At 38.8% G+C, this 7,066-nt stretch overlaps 1 protein-coding gene across 6 annotated transcripts in view; it reads left to right on the top strand.

Annotated features, from left to right (window-relative positions):
• Positions 1–7,066, top strand: part of RAPGEF4 (Rap guanine nucleotide exchange factor (GEF) 4) — a 308,011-nt gene that overhangs the window by 181,743 nt on the left and 119,202 nt on the right. The window contains exon 1 of one of the 6 annotated variants that reach the window (XM_011991910.1): positions 2,164–2,299. The exons of the other annotated variants lie outside the window; for them this stretch is intronic. The gene's annotated coding sequence lies outside the window, so the exon portion shown is untranslated. Of the gene's footprint in view, positions 1–2,163; positions 2,300–7,066 lie in introns of those variants that run through there. 6 annotated transcript variants of the gene reach the window in all.

Below are 7,066 nucleotides of genomic sequence, written 5' to 3'. Positions count from 1 at the left end.
GGAAGGAGGGAAGGCAGGCAGGAAGGAGGGAAGGAGGAAAGAAGGAAGGAAGGAAGGAAAACCATGGAGCCAATAAAACCAGTTGATTATTTTGATAGGGTTGTGATTGTTAAAGGAATTCTCTTTGATCTATTAAAGTTGTATTTGTTTCTGTCTTTTATATGTGCTATGTTATACTTGACTGATCATGTTTAACACTGAAGTTAAAAATCACAGTGATAAGAAAGCTTGAATGCTGAATGCTGAATATTACGGTTGCCCTTTGAAATAATGACCCTGTCTTTAATTTTTGGCTACTTATGCAGATTTTGTTGCTTATTGTACTCCATACTTCTGAAAGGGCAACTGCTATGGGGTTTCCTAGTTTTAGAAGGTAATACTTTACTTCATTGTGGAAGGAGCCAGAGAAGTAGACTCACGGAGATATTACAACATAATCTCATTTCCTGATTTATAAACATCTTGTTTCCCAGAGGATCATCTGGGGTCCTCATTTTGTGTGTGTGTGTATGTGTGTTTTTGTTTTGTTTTGTTTTTTGAGACGGAGTCTCAATCTATCGCCAGGTTGGAGTGCAATGGTATGATCTTGGCTCACTGCAACCTCTGCCTCCTGGGTTCAAGTGACTCTCCTGCCGCAGCCTCCTGAGTAGCTGGGACTACAGGTGCGCGCCACCATACCCAGCTAATTTTTGTATTTTTAGTAGAGACAGGGTTTCACCATGTTGGCCAGGATGGTCGCCATCTCTTGACCTCGTGATCTGCCGACTCAGCCTCTCAAAGTGCTGGGATTACAGGTGTGAGCTACTGTGCCCAGCCCGAGGTCCTCATTTTTTAGGCAGTTACAGTATTGATAGTATGGTTAATAAGCTTTTTGCTAAATTCTGAAGAATGCTTTCTCACTATAAATAACTATCAACGTGGAGCTCAAAATTGTTCCCCAAATGCTAGAAGAATTCGTGCTAGTAATTAGTAATGACCCAGTCTGGAGATCATCTCAAACCACTTGGCAAGTCTCATCTTAAAGATTACTTAAAGCAGGAGTTTCTCAAACTTTAAAAACTATGGGTCATTTATATGAAGAATAAGTTTTAGAAATTATTATAAAGATGTAAGGTTTCAAATGGCAACTAGTAAGGAAATAACTTTCACAGTTTGTGGAAATCCTCATTAAGGGAAGGGCAGTAGAATAATAACAACCTTTTGACTGCAAGGGTCAAAAGGTTAGGAATTTGGGGAATTTTTAGGGAATATAATAACATTTATTTCTCTTTATTGTTGCTCTTTTTTAAGGTTAGATAGAACAAATTAGAATATTTTCCACCTATTATATGACAACATTTTATCACTACAGACTGGCTATGACAATGAAATTCTGGGCCAGGTAAAGAAATAATAAATTGTGTATCCTCATACAAACTTAAAATATTAAAAATTCAGATAATTGATAGCTCACACCAGTAATCCCAGCTTGACAGGCTGAGGCAAAAGGATGACTTAAGCCCAGGAGTTGAGGCTGCAGTGAGCTAGAATTGCACCACTGCACTCCAGCCTGGCTGACAGAGCGAGACCTAGTCTCTAAAAACAAAAAAAAAGAAAAGAAAAAACCCAACAATCAGAGATAATCCCATAAGGCTGTATAAACCCTTTCAACTCCACCTTTCGAAGACCAACAGAATTCAAACTGTTTTCTGTGGAACACAGTTTTTAAAACCCTGCTTTATAACATGATTGATCCAGGCTGAGCCTATGAAGACACCTTGGCCAGGGTCACCGGTGTACCCCTGGCAGCTGTGTCCCTCTGCTCTAGGGTACCAGTGGCCTCACTAGTGCCATTACCATTCTGAAACTCACGTGTAACTGGCCAGGGTACAAAACTCTAATAGGAGAGCGAAACCACAAAATGCTGAAGCTTTGAAAATCTTGAGCCAGCTTGTCCTGATTTTGAAGGACACATTGCTTATCACCCAAACGAAGATTAGATTAGCAGTGCTGCTGGCCCAATCCTGTGAGCTGTGTAGTGTGTAAATACTCCTTTCGTTAGCTGGCCTATTAGAAAGCATAGCCCCCGAGAGGACTTATTTTGCCCCACCTCCTAGAAAACACCGTGACTTCATGTCGAAGGTGCCAAGGACAACTTCAGTTCTCCAGTCTCTGAGGAAATGTTTGTTTTTGTACTTGTAAGTTATGCATTTTATGGGGCAGACTGTCCTTGCTGAATTTCTTTCTGCTTTTTATTCCATCTGTTCCTCAACTCTTGCAAAAGCTAGCCATACCATCTCTCTCTCTAGCTTCTGCAGTGGTAAGCCGATTGCATTTTTAGGATGACGTGTTGTCATCCATCTAAATGGTAAATAGGAAATGTAGGTAATACTCTAGAACTCTGATCCTTTTATTGTCAGTTAGGCTGTGTGTTAATTGCATTTGAATGCCCTGGACATTGTTCCTAGGACCTGCTTGCCGTGAGTTTGTTGGTGAAAGAAGATGTATTGGGGTGTATTGGGGCCATGGTTCATTGCTATATTTTAGAATTATTTTTGTAATACTATGAATTACATTTAGTGATTGTTTTAATATTCTATGTTTGGTTTCTTTGCAATTCTTTAAATCTCTCTTATGAAATGGAACTTTTTAATGCTGTTGTCATGCTGACGATTTTCTAGAGTTGCAGCTGAGATATACTGCACGGCCCTGTTTTGAATATGTTCCCTCCATCTTTTCAGTCATCAGAATTTGACTTGGCAAGCCATCTCAGATAACCTGTGTAATGTTTGATAGTTTAATAATAGTAATAATGTTAAAAGAAATGAGTTTCTCTTTGGCCAAAAGCTTCTTCTTGCTCTCACTTAAAACATTGCATGGCCTTGAGATGCAGCTCAGAATTGTTCCACTGTCGGTGGGGAGGGAGGAGTGTGATGTCATGTTATTAGTAATGTACACAGCTGCTGCTTCCAAGCTGTGGGAGAGTATATTGCTGTCTTCAGTAATATTTTCTCCTGTACTGAAGGCAGTTATCATCATCACCAGTTACTTTGGGCTGCTAGCATGTTATCTTAATTAACCGTGAGAATAAAATAGATAGTATCACTTAATGTTTGATGTGTTTGAATTTTTATTGTCCTCGTTTTGAGAAACTGAGAACAAATTATTTGCAAAATATGTCTTATGGTTAGGAGAGAAAATTGAATGTTCTCAGATTGGATAAACTAATCTAGTGTTGACATGTCATTTAGGGTTTAGATTCTCTTCTACCAACAATTCCGTGTCAGGCAGCCTCCCTGAGTCCACAGATATTAAATATTCTGTAGTTACCGTCTTTACCTTTAGATGACAAGACGTTGAAGATAGATGACAGATAAATGCACATATATATACACATCCACATAATATATATAGATACATACATATGTATTTGTACATGTATAAATGTGGATATAACAATTTCAGTTCTTTAAAATTTTCAGAAAAGAAAATGGTCAAATCACCTTTACTAATATGGTCCAGAATTGTTCAGAATTCCTATTACCAGTTTTTACAAATGTCGAAATCCTTTTTAGTTTAATTTAGTTTTCTATTTCCCTTCAGCCAAAGAATGACTCAGAAACACCCATGGAATATACCACTGCTTGCTTGAAAACCTTTAATTTAATGAACACTTATTGATCAATCTCCAGCCTTCATATAGGACTATGAAAATATGGCGCTGCAGCCTAGATAGAAGCGCACGTGAACAAATAAGAATAGTGAAGTATTGGGGGTGCTCATGTCGTCAGGGTAGCGTGGCCTCAGGACGGGGATTTAGGAGCTCCTAGGGTTTCAGTTAAACTCCCAGCTCTGCCAGTTTCTAACAAATGAACATGAACAAGTTACTTAACTGCCTTACTCATTTGTTTCCTCATCTACAGAAGGAGAATAATAGTAGTGTCTTGCCCAGGGAGGTGTTCAAGAGTATTAATGAGATAATGTATGCCAAGGACTTAGCCAGTGCTGGCCTCTAGTATCTGCTTTGTGGAGACACATAGTGGGACTGTGAAGTTCTTGTTAAGAAGAAGGGAAGGGGTTCAAAGTACCCCACAGAGGAGGCAGTGTCTGGGTGGTTGCTACCCAGGGGAAAGGAAAACGATATGCCAGGCTGAGAGCATTGCATGAACAAAGGAAGAGTACCCGAATCTTCTTTTTTGAATTATTTTAGGCACTCTTCTTTCTAAGGATCCCTTTCAAAGTATAAAAACCTGGTTTCCAAGCCACGGGCATTCCAGTGTCCCAACAAAACACCTTCCTCACCCCTCCTCAAAGAGCTTGATCTATTTTGAGTCTGGAGGGGGCATTAGTTTGAGTTTCCCCCTATTTGTACTTCTCAAAATCATGCCTTCTTTTTTAAAATGACAGAACTAGATTGAGTTTGGAGGCTATTGTTCACTCTGACCTCCAGCTCCTTTTCCATTATAATTACCCAGTCAATACTCCTTCATTTCTGTTGTTCTCTTTGTTTGCCCCCCTCTTTTGAATGAATTACTTTGCAAAGCTTTCTATTGAATTTTGCCCTCTTTTTCCTTTTCTGTTTGTCAAGGTCATTTTAAATTTCAAACTAGCTCTCCTAACTGCCAGCCACCCCCACTCAATTGGGTATCATTGTTAAATTTGATAAGAATGTTTTTGATTTGATTCCATATTCAAGGCATTAATAAGCATGTTAAATTTAGCAGCATTCAGCCCAGTACCTAAGCCTGTGGAATTCAATTTGTTTGTGCTAATTTATTTGCATACATGATTTATGATCACCCCATCCAGACATAAAAGAAACTTGGGAAAGCATACCATGAAAATTCTGGGTAGAACAAGGGCTAAGTCATTGAATTCACTTCTGTCATGCTTTTCACTCAATTGTAGTTTGAGGGAAAAGGAAGACAATAATTTTCTTTCTGTCTCCAAAGACATTAGTATGACGGGGTTCAATACTCATTCACTGTTACAATCCGTGTCCCCAGAAGCGCATGTTTGTCAGTTTCCATCCCTGACACTTAATAGCCAGTGACACTGAACAAGTCACTCATTTCCAGGAGCTTCAGTTCCCTCACTGGTATAATGGTGATCTGACTTACCACAATAAAAGGATTAGTAAGATCAAGCCAGGCTGGGGCGGGGATGGACAGGTGGGAGGGGATTCCAAAACTTGACAACTGATCTCAAATAGAAAACGTAGTTTACATGGAGCGTAATTCTAGACAAGATCACATGCTGTTTCTATAGCCTCAGTCCCAGGATATTTTTCTAGCTTGGGGCACTCTCTGAGGCAGGCCTGTAGGTTCTGGTGTAAGGGAGATTGGGCCTGGAAAGCCGTAGAGAGGTCCTCTTGCATCCTGTTAGCACTTGGTTCACTTCTCAGTTCTGGGAAGACTTTAGGACAACAAATGGAAAGTCATTCATCTTACTGTCCTTATAACTTGGCTCAGACAGGAGAATCAGAAATTCCCAAGTCACACCAAGTGCTCCTCTGGTGGTGTAATTTGATAGCCCAATCCCAAACAAAGTGAGGAAGCCACACCCAAACCTTCCTCCCAAGTTAACCACAAAGATGAACCGGAATAGAGAGTGAGAGCAGGAACACAAAGATAAGCTGGAGAAGGCAGCTGGCTTGTTTGGGGCACAGCGGAGAGTCATGGATGTTATCACAGCAGCCCACCCAGGACCTGCTAGTTTTAGGGTATGTGAGATTTTTTAAATCTTACATTTAACCAATTCTCCTTTTATAAGTGTCAAAGCATTGCAGTGTACAGCTGCCTAGTAAAAGGATTTGTAACATAGATGCATAAATGGTTCTGTCATTCAATAATATAGTCTCTTAAGTAACAGGTAATGCTTCCCTGTCCCCTTCCCACTCCTCCTCACACCCCCCTACTCCCCACCTCCACACCCATGCGCCCACCCTCAGCTTTCTATTTTGTGTGTGTTTTTCTTCCTTTTTCTCAATTTGGTGTCTGGCATATTCAGAAAAACACGTGAGCTCCCTCTGGTGGTCATTCCCATGTTCATGCATGTCTAACCTTCAAGTTTTAGTTACATGGCACAAAATGTTTGGATGAAAAGTGGAAATAGTAGTAGTAAATGTTATTTTCATTTGTAAGATTCCTAGTACTTGGAAACCACCGAAATAACCAGCTCATTCACTCATTCATCCATTCATATGTGCACATATATAGTCTTCCATTCTCACATATTGTAGATATTTGACTTTGCTAAATGCAGCATAGTCTGGTCTGCAAGTCAGTACAGAATAATTGAGTTCCAGTCCTGTAAGTTAAACAAATTTTCTCAAGGAATGGGTCTATTAATCAGCAAGTGTTTATGGAATGCTAACGGTATATTAGACCAGGCATTGTGAAAAATAATGTGTTGCTCACCATTTAAAAAGATATATGAACAAGCTTTTTAATAGTTACAATGTTATATTACTTCCTTTTGTTGTTTAGATCATATTCCCATTTTATTTCCTCCACAGAATTTTATTCTCTGGTAACATATTGTTTTCCAGGCCAGATGACTTTATCATCTGGGTTCAGCTATGATAACAAAGACTCAAACACAACAGCATCTTAAATATATTATTTTTCACTCATGTTAACTGTCCAAATATGAGCTGCCCAGGGTTAATATGGCAGCTTCATGTTGTAACATATGTTTGTGATTGAAAGTCTCTTATGGATCACCCTCATACTGAACATTTATCAAAAATATGTACTTACATTTAAATATTTGTGTTTTGAAATCTCTCGTGACCATGGGTCTTTATTACAGTTTTTCTTCTAGATTGAGTTATGACAATAAGTAATTATATATGATCATCAAAACAAAATAAATATTTTATAAATTTCTGTACAAAATTATTAAACATTAAAGTAAATTACTATCAGAAATGCATCACTGGGTGACTTGGCAAGTGTTTTAACAAATGAATTATTTTAAAAAGTCAATTTATGTACCTTTAGGAAATAGCAGTTTCATTCTTCTTCTCGGTTTTCATGTACGTAAGCACTGGGAAAACTCATTCACAAAAATAGGAAGCTGGGGA

The sequence above is a fragment of the Mandrillus leucophaeus genome, unplaced genomic scaffold (assembly GCF_000951045.1).
Source record: "Mandrillus leucophaeus isolate KB7577 unplaced genomic scaffold, Mleu.le_1.0 Scaffold40, whole genome shotgun sequence".
Classification (NCBI taxonomy): Eukaryota; Metazoa; Chordata; class Mammalia; order Primates; family Cercopithecidae; genus Mandrillus; species Mandrillus leucophaeus.
Note: the sequence above shows the minus strand (reverse complement) of the source record. Positions and strands in the feature narration are given on the sequence as shown.